The sequence below is a fragment of the Pecten maximus genome, chromosome 4 (genome assembly GCF_902652985.1).
Source record: "Pecten maximus chromosome 4, xPecMax1.1, whole genome shotgun sequence".
Classification (NCBI taxonomy): Eukaryota; Metazoa; Mollusca; class Bivalvia; order Pectinida; family Pectinidae; genus Pecten; species Pecten maximus.
In genome coordinates this window covers 20,319,513-20,333,813 of record NC_047018.1, presented here as the reverse complement: position 1 = coordinate 20,333,813, position 14,301 = coordinate 20,319,513, and positions in this window count along the sequence as shown.

Sequence of the window (14,301 nt, the reverse complement as noted above, 5' to 3'; positions counted from 1 at the left end):
CCAGGCAGAGAGGGAAGGGGAGACGAACACCAGGAAGAAATACAACACTAAATACTACATTCGTTAAGGTCCATAGCGACAGGGCTCAGTAGACGTTCTGTTGGGGGTAGGTATGGATTACGTGACTGGGAAAACGGACATGGGGTTTGAATATAGAAGGAACACACTCTGGAAAAAAATGATACTAACATATAACGGTTCGCAGTTTAAATATGTGTGCATACATTCAAGTTTGCAATCTCAGAGGATGCCTTATAACATGTATCCAGGCGAAAAATGGTTCAAATAAACGATTGAAATAAGATACACGAAACAGAGTTCCACTATATATCAGCTGTTGGAGATACCAACCAATGTAAACATCTGTCATAAAGTTAACAAGGGATTAAGAGTGCATGCACTGTTTTCAGTTTGAATCCTAGTGTTAAGAGAAATGGACAGACCGTTTGATGACCTTACGATATGTCTAATCGTTAGAGTTCCAGTACTTTGAGCGATAACCAACACGTGTGGAAGACTTGATACACTGGTCCTGTTTCGTTTAGAGGATATTTATCATAGAAAATTTGGCAAAACATTTTGCACGTATGTCTCTGCGTCATACCAACAAGTTCGCACTAATGGTAGTGGAGAGCAGCACCTGGCCATGTCAAAGTTGGTGGAGTGAAGAGGCTAACGAACCCATCAGGGGTGCCATCATGGCTTCCTTTAGATTTAGCCTATATGGCCATCCATTGGAGCCAAGCCTAGCTACCGAAACACGTGCAAACGGACTGAGGTACAATATGACGTTTTAATGCACGTTTCATAATGCCAAGATAACAGAAAATCCTGTTCCCGGCCCATACGATCACCATAAAGATTGCTTTGTATTTCCTATTTCTAATCCGAAGGCTTACTTCGTTAATATCAGCGAGCTCAATAATGGTTTATACAGAATATGATATCGATTGCACCTATAACTTGCCTATCTATAGACATTTTATCTCGGACAATATGTAGCTATTATTCGTATACATTATCCTGTTATTTCCATGTTGTTTTTATTTAACAACCAAATTACACTTGTGATTGTAATAGTGCTAATAACACTTGCATTGAATTGATTTGTATATTGTTTATTAGGTGCAAGTAAGTATACCAAATTACTTAGTTGTAACATATGTGAAGAATGGGGGAGGAGAGTCGGATATGATCAAAACTAAAGATACATGCTGTATTTAAAGGTTTGTAGACGGTTTATCTTGACATCTCGTCGTTTTTGTTCTTTTTAAACCATATTTAGCTATAACGATAAGTCGAGATGCTGAAAGAGGATTGTAAACTTTGGGAATACTAACTGTAACATTTTCTTTAAGAACACTTAGTCCTGTTATATTTTGGGGACAATTCTTCTCCTTAATTGATCTCCAGGCCATCCACTGAAAAATGCGAAAATTCGATTTAATTTAAATGTATACGAAATAGTGTTTATTTTTATTTGGCAGAAATTGGAAACTGCCGACAAATATACTACACAAGTGGTTTCCTCTCCTGAGAAATTTATTTTCTGTATAGTATATAGCTGTTTAATAAGCTTGAGTTATTGCATTTAATTGCCTAATAATTGTAACTGTGAATAAATTTGTAGTTTATTGCACTGTTTAGGCTATACTTATTAAATCAATCTATCAATTCATTAAAAAAAATGCTGGTCTTGACAAGCCATATTACATACAGATGTATATATAAGCACCTAAGATATTAAGCAAAATATATCAGATTGTTATTAATTACACGTTAAGACTATTATGGTTTTGCATCATGACGAAATATTAACTAAAAGATTGGTATAAACATGAGTTTTAGAATGGATTAAGATTTTGTAAATATGTCCCCCAAGTCTGAAAAGCATGATCATAAAGATCTCTAAGGTATCCAAAATTTACACCTTAATTTTGTTTGCAATTTTGATATTCTTGAGACAGGGACCAAATCTCATGAACAGATGAGGCGCATGAACGACGTGTCAATTGATATCGATCAACGCACTTAAATCGGAAGAGGTCTCCAAGCACCAATTTAACTACTCGACTGTAGTTGAAATAGTATTCTATTGATTTGCTTTTCTATTGAAATCAAAGTCAAGCACGCTCCTTGGAAAATGTCCGGAGTACCAGTCAAAAGTTGCGATTTCAGCAATTCACACTTTTAAACCCCTATCGCAGTTTCCAACTCGCCACTCGCACCAACTCACAGCTCGCAACAAGACACTCGAACAAAAGAAATCCCCCGCTATGGACAATGGCTGTAGAATTATTGGTGTAAAAAACAATACTTTATATCAGAATTGGCGACACAGAGAACCAGATCCGAGATTTCCTTGACAGGTGACTATTGATTTGGACTGAAATTGTTGCACGTGACTGGCTAAGCATTAAGTGGTATGATATTTAACCAAATTATGCAACGATTAATATGTAAGTAAAAAAAATGGAATTCTAAATGGAATTCTTAATAATGAAATTAGCAGTAAGGCACTATTGTTGAGCGTCACGTTCAACTAACTATCGTAAATTTTGTCTAAAGTATGACACCTCAGAAAAGTATAGGGGATACCGCGACGAAGCTATTAACTGTTATTTAATCTACAGTGTTTTGTTTTCAAGGGCAAGGAAATGTCTAGTACAGTTATTTAATGTATGGCAAGAACAGATGACAAGATACAGAGAACTATGTAATATCAGAAATATAACTTATCAGTTGGAATGGCGACAGTGATTTAGCAATTTAACAGATAAATAACCTTTATCTATCTTAACGCATCTGAGAATTTTCATATCAGTTTCTTCACATCTTTTTGCATTTTTAAATGTTAAATTGCAGCATGTGTCTGCTTTCGTTGGTAATTCAAATAATTTGCCACAATTTGTATTTAATCAAAGTGTGAGGCTTTGCCTTTATAGTCTGTATAAATCCTGTTTCCTCCACCTCCACGCTCTCCTGTAACCCATCTGTATATATAATAGGTTCCAACCACACCAGGGAACACACACTACTCACAAACGTTCGCTGTATACATGTATGCCCATTTAGACGAGATTTTCGAAATTTAGGGAAATTGCTACTATTAGTTATCCTATGTAACCATCTCACATTTTAAACGCATTGAAATGAAATGTAGGAACAAATACTAAAATTTAATTGTTTTTTTTTTCAAGACATGCTATTAATTGGGCAGCAGACAATGTCTGTACAAGCCTAACTTTGAAATGCTTTAATATAAGTATTTGATTAGTGCCCTACAGATTTCTAAAGTCATTGACCATTTTCTTTCCTCATTACGAATGATTGAATGTAGTCCTTGTTTGCGCCGGACTCTGTCCATACCAATCTAGTATGTGAGTAAACTGGGAACTCGTGTTCTGATTATTGTAAACCATGATGTGCCTGAACTTTACTTATATTTTGGCATTCATAAAAGCTATATCTATTTTTCTTAATCTGTGAAGGATTTTTAAGTCAGAGATTACCACGAAAATTATAGTCATTAATTTGAAATTTGGGTGCAAATTTTATCTTTATTTCAACTATATGAATACCCTTGATTGCTTCACATATACGTACACGATTTAACATATTTTGGGATGGCCTCATTATCATCTACATGAAAACGTTCGTATAAAATGTTTAAGGTTGATAAAGTTGACAAGAATACAGGAAAACATGTGACTGTGTTACGCTCGACTTAACTTACTCTTAGCGAGATTTAATGTTTGATTTTACGTAATTGTATTCTTCATAAACTCACGTTTGTCATTTATTATGCATAATTAAGCATATCCGTTTTTGGTTTCCCATAATTTTTACCATATTATTCATAGACGAAACAATAATGAAACCACTGAGTTTTGATATAGCAGAAAATTACTTAGGTGTCAAACAGGTACAGCATCTCCCTTTATCACTTTTATCATCTTATTTCGGTTTTATCGATTTTATTTTTTCTATCTTAGACACAGTGTATACTTTTATGATTACACGCTTAGACGTCATAGGGAGTGCCCTGAAATCAATATATAATGGAAAAGAAGTCACCTAACAGTTTTAGGAAAATGACAAGAAGATATTTTAGTGAGATAAAAACTGTGTACGACAAAGATACTGCAGTGTGTCCGCGGAAAGGCCAGTCCGTGTCACCAAAGAGACACAAAAACACAGCGCTTGTCACCAAGGAGAAACCAAAACAACGCTTGTTACCAAGGGGACAGCAAAACAACATCTTGTCACCAAGGAGACACGAAAACCAAGGCCTTGTTACCAAGGGGATATCAAAACAACATCTTGTCACCAAGGAGACACCAAAACAATTTAAAACGTAAAGTATGTTTCAGCAACCACATTTGGTACCATCCTTGTCCGCTCTTGGTGTCAGTAACATGCACCATATGTCTGCGTCGTATTCAAATACTCCTTATTCATTACTCATACAAAATTTGTACCCTCTCCCTTTATAACTTTGTGATGTTGGAATTATTTTCTTTTGCTTTTTCTCCATATTAGATGTTTTCATTTTCCTCTACTATATATATCTGCCATATTTAAACGAATCTTTCCTGTCGACACTCCAGACTAGGCTCTGATACATACTCTTTATTCACGGAGTTCTTGTAGGGTATCCCTTACTGTGACGCCCAGGTGGACCTCATAGCCCTCTACAGCGCCGCCAGTGCGTCTCCATCTGACTGCCCCCTATCATACTTAGCAGATAGCGGCGCTGAAATACTACCCTCACAGATGTACAGCCAGTTACAAGTCGCTCAGGTGTTCGCCAGTCAGACTGGCGACACTGGTATTACGGAGTCATTTATTCCCACCAGCTCAGTGTTCCGCACGTGTGTACTTGTCGGTTCTAGGGGCCATCAGGTATACTCCGAATTAAATGCTGTGTGTTGGAATTTTACAACAATTCAAATTGTACTGAGGCTACTCTCATCTGTCAATATGGATATATAATATTTAAACAACGATTAAGATTAGAAACTGTAGGATATAGAAAAGTTGGTATAGGACAAGGACTGCTTTTTTGCAGAACATTTTAAAAGCAATGGAAATCACTGTGATGTATTAATTATTATGATAATTAATTAATATCAAAATACAAATAACATCTAAATTCCAAATTACTCATTCATATGAATATGGTGACCATATGATATTATATTCTAGTTCAAAATGAGAGTAAAACACGTCCGGATAATACATGTAATGATAGAAAGTTTAGTTTAAAAGGGACCGTGTAACTGATTGTCATCAAACTGCCTCCTAGTGGATTTTCTATTAGAAGTCTGGTTCGCTGTGATGAAAATCTAATTACACGAGCTGAACATTGTATAATTTCTCTGCTGTAAATAGTGTCCATCAGCAACCAAATTCATTGGTTTGTTTAAATATATTGATTTCCACCTTTCATGGAATCTTACCTGAAATCAAATAAACTGATCTGTTTACCTATTAGGTAGTATGAGGATGTCTCAGGTTATGTTTTTCGATAGGTTTATACGGGATAGTAACCTGATTACACGTTTTATTCATTGCTCCAGGTGGGGTAGACATATACAATTTTATTTATCTTTAAATATGGCAACATCTGATTTCCGACGTCATCTGTTTTAATGTAATTTCAAATTGGAAACATCTAGCTGTAAGCTACCTTTATCAAAATAAAGAAAATATATATAGTGTAAACATGTCACTCAGGCAGCAGGCAGTGAATATGTAAATATGAAACATGATCCCAATTTTAGGTATCGAGATATCAACTCGTGACTAAGACACACGATCCAAATCGTTGTTAATGAATTTTGAAAATATTTCGACAATCGAAAAGAAAGGGAAAACTACATGAGACTAACTTGTGTTCAGTTTTCAAGGTAGCTTTATATTAGCTGCTAACTTCAATAGACGTTTAACATGTACTGTCTGAGTTTTGGTAGTAATGGATTAAACTAACAGAGAAAAGGTTAGCTTAGCGAAACACGAGGAACTAATTTGTAATGAAAAAAGGAAGACCGAAACTGATTATCCTTCCAAGTATATACGCGTTAGCTCTTGTTTTAAAGCAAATTACTATCCTTTTATAACGAACAAGTAACAATACTTTATTAAAACCTTCATCTGAGAATCCATTTTGCAAGTTGATTAAAGACTCGATCGTCTTTTTTCTCGTTTGCTGTCATAATACTTTTTATACAATCGGCTTGGTTTTTTTGTGTCTTTTCTCAATCGATGTGGTTTTTGCCGATTATATTTAAATTGTCATGGTTTTGCCGTATTAAATGGCGTGCGGTTTTTTAACATGTAAAGCTGTCAGATCGTGTTCAGTTCTCGCTCCATTGCACACGCTCCATTGCACAAACAATCTGATAAGTAATTCGTTGTTGAATGACATGGAACGCCACATTCTAACACTATAACACTGATATCGTCGGCATTTAATCAGCCCCGAGGAATTTAACGCCTCTCCACTGAAAAACATATTCAATTAAGCTTCGCTGATGTATGTTTTGCACCATATTAACAGAGAATATTAAACAATGCATTGAAGTGTTACCTCGGCTCCTCGCAACTCGAAGAAAAGAAACCCTCATTTCAAATTAGAAGTAATAATTACTATTTTATTTTGCTTAAAATTAAAGTTAATCAAAATCGACTTTTCAGTAATTTCTCATTTTAAGGAGAACAATTTTCATAATGGTTGTACGTCAAATAAATTTTGAGTGAGAACTTTATTTTAGTATTGTCATCTGATGAATCTGGAATTCGTTTATCACGTAGACATCAATTATGAGCTGCCATTAGGTACCCAGAAAAAAGGAGTTAGCAAAGATATGTTTGTAAGTGTAAGCTGTCTGTCTGTCTGTCTGTCTGTCTGTCTGTCTGTCTGTCTGTCTGTCTGTCTGTCTGTCTGTCTGTCTGTCTGTCTGTCTGTCTCCGTATCATCCCAAACCTTATTATTACCTAATATTTATGTTAACGCCTTACATTCCACTTTTGTAATTGTTCCCTACTTCGTCACTTTTACTCATTATCTATCGTTTCCTCTTGTTCAATATTTTACTATACTATATTTTACTTATATTTTATTTCATATTTCACTTATAACTTAATTTATTACTTATTACTAAATATTTTACTTATATAACTTATCACTTCCTATTTTATTTATTACTTTATATTTAACTTATCACTTCCTATTTTACTTATTGCTTCATATTTAACTAATCACTTCATATTATACTTATTTCTTCATATTTTTTTCTTATTACTAGTACTTTGAATTATAAATTCATATTTCACTTATTTCATTTTAGCTTATTACTTCATAGTTTTCTTATCACTTCATATGGGACTTATTACTTCATAGTTTACATATTTAATTGTCAACTCATTACTTCATATTTAAGCTATCACGTCATATCTAACTTATTACTTATAACAGCTAATTAGCGAACATTTTACTTATTGCCTATTATGTTACCCATTATTTCTTAATAGCTTTTTACTTATGTCCTAATGTTTATCTGACAACAAGATCTTTTCTTACAGTTCCTAGATAAACCTTATATGACTTTATCTTTTAGTTATTCCCCAAACATCTTCATTTGCCGTCGTCTGTTTAAGTTATGTCAACAATTTGTAAAACTTGATTTCAAACGTTTGTCAATTTTGACATTTTTGAAATATTCCTCTTATTTTATTATAATAAATCTTTATATAAGATAAACACACGCTTGTATTATTATTTCTAAAACACATTCGATTTAGTATTCAATTTTAAACACCTGCATGGTACGATTTTAATGTCACGTTGACAGAGTTAACACAACAAATGTGTATTGGTGTACACATGCTTATTTGTTATGCTTGGAATTCAATGTTGGATAGATTCCGTAAAATGTATATACCGCAACAATCACAAATATAACACTATTATACAACTGTACAATCACGTCATTAAAACACTATTTGTCATACATTATTTGAACAAAATTAGTATTCTTGTCAATTTGTCTCGATTTGCACAAATGTAAAATGGTGACATCATATATCAACACACTTTTAACAAAATTATTTCGTGCTAAGATATTATTTGTCTTATGTCTATTTGCAAAGTGTGTTAATATACTTTTTTACCTTAAGCATATGATGATAAAGCTGGATTCCCAAAGATTAAACAATGAAACTCATTAAACCATGTTTATTTATCACCGTTTAACTGAATGTGAAATCAATATTTTAACTTAAAATCGATAGGAAAAAGACCAGACATCCCGGCGGAGTAAGCGTCCTCATCAATCGTCAACATCCACAGTTATGCTTATACATATTTAGAAAATGAAGTATCATTTGATCATTTTAGATACTTTGTAATAAGCTCACTAGATATTGTACTGAACTTGATATACATATTATATTATGCATACTGGATTTGAATAAACGACATTAAATCATTCTATCGGGGCTATCCTATTTGTCCTTATTAATGTCACTTCTCCATGTTGAACAGGAAATACACATACATTGATTCCATGATGTTGGAAGTTATATTGTACATTGGAATGGAATACTGTCAATGAATTATAATGATCTTAGATCATTTATAGAATGGTTTTGGTTAAATGGTTAGAACGAGTTAAAAATATATAATGATATCTTAATCATGAAGAAATACATTTTTTTTTACACAATATCCTTAAAGTATTTATCTTCTCAGTTGATTCAAAGGAATGGTCATGCCTACCCAAATGAGGATGTATTTGTAAATATATACATTTTCAGTTACATAATCTGGAATTTTGCATTTTGGCTTTTCGAGTTCATGATCATCATATACGTGGGCAAGACTTATCAAATTGAAATAAGATTGATTTGATGAGCATTCTGCTATGAATGAGATCGTAAAACATGAAAATGCTTCAATTAAGCTGAAGTTAAGTTCAAATAAATATCATGAATACATGCCATATACAAATTATTATAGATTATTATATATACTTAAACAGTTATGGAGAGCTAATTGATATTGAATATAGTATATATATATATATATATATATACAAAAGGGTATACAATATGTACATTGATGACCATGTAAGCATGATGAACAGAAAATATGACAGCATCTGTGAACATTATGCAAACAAATAGATTAAGTTGGAAGAAAAGAACGCGCAAAACAAAAACTATATTGGCATTGTGTTGGTGTAGAATATGAAGAAAAAATGCATGTTAGAAAATTGTACTCAATCAGAATAGTGAAGTAAACTTATTGAAATGTAGCTTTTGGGTGTAGATTTAACCGTGGTTTATGACTATAAGATGTAATTGTGATATATGACTATAAGATGTAGCTGTGGTATATGACTATACGATGTAATTGTGATATATGACTATAAGATGTAACAGTGATATATGACTATAAGATGTAACAGTGGTATATGACTATAGATGTAACTGTGGTATATGACTATAAGATGTAATTGTGATATATGACTATAAGATGTAATTGTGATATATGACTATAAGATGTAACTGTGATATATGACTATAGGATGTAACTGTGATATATGACTATAAGATGTAATTGTGATATATGACTATAAGATGTAACTGTGATATATGACTATAGGATGTAACTGTGATATATGACTATAAATGTAATTGTGATATATGACTATAGGATGTAACTGTGATATATGACTAAAAGATGTAACTGTGATATATGACTATAGATGTAACTGTGATATATGACTATAAGATGTAATTGTGATATATGACTATAAGATGTAATTGTGATATATGACTATAAGATGTAACTGTGATATATGACTATAAGATGTAACAGTGATATATGACTATAAGATGTAGCTGTGATATATGACTATAAGATGTAACTCTTGTATATGACTATAGGATGTAACTGTGATATATGACTCTAGATGTAACTGTGATATATGACTATAAGATGTAACTGTGATATATGACTATAAGATGTAACTGTGATATATGACTATAAGATGTAACTGTGATATATGACTATAAGATGTAATTGTGATATATGACTATAAGATGTAACTGTGATATATGACTATAAGATGTAACTCTTGTATATGACTATAGGATGTAACTGTGATATATGACTATAAGATGTAACAGTGATATATGACTATAAGTAGTAACTGTGATATATGACTATAAGATGTAACTGTGATATATGACTATAAGATGTAATTGTGATATATGCCTATAAGATGTAACAGTGATATATGACTATAAGATGTAACAGTGATATATGACTATAAGATGTAACAGTGATATATGACTATAAGATGTAACTGTGATATATGACAATAAGATGTAACAGTGATATATGACTATAAGATGTAACTGTGATATATGACTATAAGATGTAGCTGTGATTTATGACTATAAGATGTAACTGCATCTGCTAATGCCATCTTGATTTCAAGCTTAATTTCTTTCTTTAATCTCAGTGAAATTCGCCTTTAACACATATGAGCACAACATGGATTCTTGAAGAACATCTGGTACACCTGCATTGTTCGGGTATATCTGTATGTGAGCGTTTGAAGTCCAGATAAGGAAAAGGCAAGCGAGAGGAAATCAGACGAACCTGGCTGATTGCATTAACAGAATCTATGTTGGCATGCAGCTGCTGGAGTCATATAGTTATAGGACTACCAACGTCGGCTAGTCAGTAGGAAAAGTGACGAAAGCTCATATGTAGGCGTTATTGTCTTTGGTTTCAAATTATACAAATTCCGTACTAGAATATTTTGTTCAAATAAATTAACGAAGAAACCAACCTATTAACAAAACTGCACATATTTAACAAGGAGTTAGTTAACACTATTAACTATACATATTTTTCTGTAGAGTGTGATTTTTAGGAATACATTTTCTGGATTTACGGTTTTCAGCTAAAAACAATGAATCAAGCACTCAGCAGCACACAAGCACGTGTGATATAATGGTCAGTCCATTCAAATCAATTACAGTCAATTTCATCTACGCTGTGACCAAACTACTCACTTCAGCTGTGACTGAAGAAACCATAAACTGAAATTAAAGCGAGATGTTAATACGTGAGAGCTGGACGATACTGGCTTTGACTGTTCCTTTAAGAATGAATTTGAATGTTTATTAAAAATATCTTATCAATATCAATTAAAGAAAGAAATACAATTCAATTCAATTCAAACTAATAACAAGCGTCATTTGATGGGTAAACCAAAACAACATTATTCTTTACAGAGTTGCAGTCAATTAACCCCGTACGTTATACCATTTGTCTGAAACTAAATGTATGAACACAAAAACAGAATCTGAATACAGTTTAATGTTTAAATCAGACAACAAGATCTTTCAATTGATATCAGTTATATACAAAATTTCTTGTATAAATCTGTGGTAACATGACGACCAAAACGAAATAACAGGAATCAATCCGAAAAAAATAGAGAAGGCCACATAAGTTATAAAATATGGCAGAGGGAAACAGAAACCATCTATTAATGTCAAACGACAGGTACTTATAATACCAAAGTATATTCGATGTGGACATAGAGTGCAAACCAAGCATTGAGAGTAATTGTTCTCATTTTCATTAGACATGTGTGCATAGCTAGTTGTATGTACACCCCAGGACGTCAGTCGTCCAATTACCATTCAATTACACGTAATCATATCATAACGTTAAAGTGTGCACGTCTCGGTTATAGGTCGCTGGGTGTGAAAAAACGACACATCTCGTCTTCGCTGTGAACTTGTCATCCTGGTACGATAGTATATTAGTTCCCTAGATACATCTGTCAATTAAAGTGCCAATGCCTGCAGCCATATTGTATGTTAGTAAGACATTTCTGCAATATTTCTATATAATTGTATGATATATGACTTGTTTTAAAACTTAACTTTTATTCTGGCGTAGTGTTTGACGCCTTGCCGACATTGAGTGATATACATGCACATGGCGCCACACAATGTAACTCTTTACAGCTTGTTCATTTGACAAAAAATAAGTGTTTCCTAGGAAGTCAGTAAATCCCACTACTCGTGTTCACCATCCTGGGCAGATTATATAAAATATCATAACGCAAGTCTTAAATTATTTTGAAGGATTAATTTAATACCAAAAATAAGCCAGACAAATTGGTCTAGTTAGGAAAATTGCTTACATTAGTTAAAAGTTAGATTGTGTTGAAGTACCCATGGCCTATTTTCAAAATGAACAAGATATTTCAGGTGGAGTGCAAATGAATGAAAGTTTAAATCTTTATTGCATAATAATATATGATAACCATATGGGTCATACTAAGTGGTAATAATGACATCATGCGAATTGCCTAATAAGGGAAACATTATGAGGATTACCTAATAAGGGAAACAGCATGAGGATTACCTAATAAGGGAAACATCATGAGGATTACCTAATAAGGGAAACATCATGAGGATTACCTAATAAGGGAAACATCATGAGGATTACCTAATAAGGGAAACATCATGAGGATTACCTAATAAGGGAAACATCATGAGGATTACGTAATAAGGGAAACATCATGAGGATTACCTAATAAGGGAAACATCATGAGGATTACCTAATAAGGGAAACATCATGAGGATTACCTAATAAGGGAAACATCATGAGGATTACCTAATAAGGGAAACACATTATGAGGAATACTTTATCGGTGAAACATCATCAGAATTACCTAATAGTGAAAAATTAGGAAGTTACCTTCCCAAAACCAAAGTACACGTACATATGTACACAATCAAACGTCTATTTTATCACTAAACGCCATAAAATTGGCATAAAAACATGACACCAGCCATTTGGGTACCTAGCCCCTGAATCGGATGACGTTTGGAAGAACCTTATTGAAAGTGGAACGGTTGACGAATGATGCTTCACTCTCAGACTATATAACATCACCATGTATTAGTTTAGACAACTAGCTAAGACAAATTTAATTAAAATACGAAATGGTCTAAATACTACGGAAACCGAATAGGACATCAAATTACAATTACCAGACTGAAGATCTTTCTCGAGATGATAATGAGGTTTTCATTCAGTGGCGTTATAATGTCAGCAGCCATTTTGGTACCTGGAAGGTTGTTTCCCGTGACTCTATTCAGCCTTTGCAAATTACATCTTATGTAAGAGAATACTTCGTTTACTAGTTCCCATGTTATTCTGGTAATGTTCATGGAAGAATTATTGAGATATGAAAAAAAATGTTAATTTTTATTGATGCAAAGCGATGTTTTCTAATATTTAATTTTCATTAGAAGCGAATTATGATTCATAGGGTAGTTGAAATATTGTTTATCATATATGTATGTGTGGCAGGTTTTAATGGCCCTGGCTGTTAATAGGACGTTAAACAAAAACAAACTAAACCAAAAGTGGCAGGTTGTACGGGTGGATATCATAATTATCATATTATTGATATTTTGACTTTACATGCAATTGGGTGTAGACAGCATAATTAAAATTTTGTTTGATCAAAACTTTATATATTATGCTTCTTTTTGCTTTATCAACAATAAACAATTTGATGCAGAAATAATCTTATATGGTCATGATTGATAATTTTGATTTTTTGATTGGTATTGAATAAGATTTTATTATAACATTTATACATAACAATTTACATGGTATTTTTTGGACTCGTTCGACAACAAAACATACGGTCAATGCAAAACAATGCTGAAATGATACTGTCATATTAATTTACAATTAGCCAAAAATAAAATTATTGGATAAGACATAATTGATGTATCTGTAATGAATTATACGTGACGTTTAGCTTTATACTTACAGTAAGATTACACAAGTTTGCGATATATGAAAAGAGCTAAAGAAGAACGTTCCTATGCACGGCATTTGAGGTAGGTACATTTGTGACATAACCTTACGATTGAGTCGGGCAGGAGGTGTTTTTACACAATGATACACATGTAATAAGCGGGATTCAGGCTCTGTGGTATTTTCCACTACTCTCCCTTCCGCTAGTAATTAGGATCAATATCGTCCCATTACGGTCTTTATCACAGCTATCATAACTGCTTTTATCAATGACTCGCTGATTTTCCCACACTCGTCGTTTACAGCTGGCGCAGACGACAACAAGGACTTGTCACTACCATCGGTTTCACATACCGATAGAGGCATACAATCACTGTATCAATTATTATTTTCTTTTCAAGGCAATTATTGACACTGTGCATATC